Raw genomic sequence first — 1,404 nt, forward strand, 5'->3', positions numbered from 1 at the left:
CATCACCGTCCCATCATGCTCCGGTAGGTACCCACGTGGTGGGTGCACGTGGGTAGGCACCCACCACGTGGGTACCTGCCGGAGCATGATGGACCAGACCAAGTGCAGCCACCCTTCCTCACCAAGAGCACCCTTCCAGATGGCTCAGACACAACCATAGGCCGGCCCCCAGTATCTGTCGGGCAGCTCGGCGTAGTCCTTGCTGAAACCATCCTTCCAGGTGCAATGACGTCATTGGATTGCATCCACCCTCCCCATGTAGGAGGTGCTTCAGCGCTCCTCTGGCAACTGATAAGAACAGATACTACACTTGATCTTAGCCAAAAGGCCGAGAGTGTAAACAAACCTTTCCCGTTCTTCATTGTGGCAATGTCAGTGATCGTCTGTTCCCTGATATAGGGAACGACGATCAGTGATATCACACGTCCAGCTCCGCCCCCTCTACAGTAAGAGTCACTCCCTTAGGGCACACCTAACCCCTTAGCGCCCCTAGTGGTTAACCCCTTCACTGCCATTGTCATTTTCACAGTAATCAGTGCATTTTTATAGCACTTTTCACTGTGAAAATGACAATAGTCCCAAAAATTCGGAAAAAGTGTCCGATGTGTCCGCCATAATGTCGTAGTCATGAAAAAAATCGCTGATAGCCGCCATTACTAGTAAAAAAAAAATTATTAATAAAAATGCCATAAAACTATCCCCTATTTTGTAAACGCCATGGCCCATATTCTCTCTAAAAATCCGCGGGCTGCGCTTAAGGCACTTACACTCCACTGTCCCAACTTACAGGAGCAAGTGTTGTATTCCCCAAACACTTGCTCCGTAAGTTGGGACGGCGGAGTGTAAATGCCCCGGTGTAGCCTGGCGGATCTCCAAGGGGGCGGCTTGTATTCAAATTAAGCGCGCCCCCGATTCTAATGAACTGCGCATGCGCCGGGCTTCAAAAAGCCCAGTGCGCATGCTCCAGTTCTCGGCGGAAAACGTCAATGACGCCGACGTGTGCGTCATTGACGTAAAGTCGTATTCAAGAACGACTTACGGAAATGACGTACCCGACGAAAAAACACGACGCGGACCCGACGCCATCCGTAACATGGCCTACGTGGGACTGGCGGAAATTTAATCCTCATATAGCAGGACTAAATTTCCGCCTACGCAAACGACGTTAGCGACGGTTACGCGACGCGAACTCGTTCGGGAATCGGCGTAGAAGGATCATTTGCGTACGCAAATGAGTCCTTCACGTAAATGCCATCTAGCGGCGGCCGGCGTCATTACATTTAAGATCCGCCAGTGTAAGTGACTTACAGATGGTGGATCTTAAGTGTATCTATGCGAAAATGATTCTAAGAATCAGTCGCATAGATACACTGGCCAAAAAAGGGAGTTACGATGGAGTATCCT

General features: G+C 50.1%; 1 pseudogene; it reads right to left on the reverse strand.

Moving 5' to 3' along the window:
- Window positions 1–233: 233 nt before the first annotated feature.
- LOC120942204 lies at window positions 234–340 on the reverse strand (annotated as a pseudogene).
- Between the last annotated feature and the right edge of the window lie 1,064 nt (window positions 341–1,404).

The sequence above is a fragment of the Rana temporaria genome, chromosome 5 (assembly GCF_905171775.1).
Source record: "Rana temporaria chromosome 5, aRanTem1.1, whole genome shotgun sequence".
Taxonomy (NCBI): domain Eukaryota; kingdom Metazoa; phylum Chordata; class Amphibia; order Anura; family Ranidae; genus Rana; species Rana temporaria.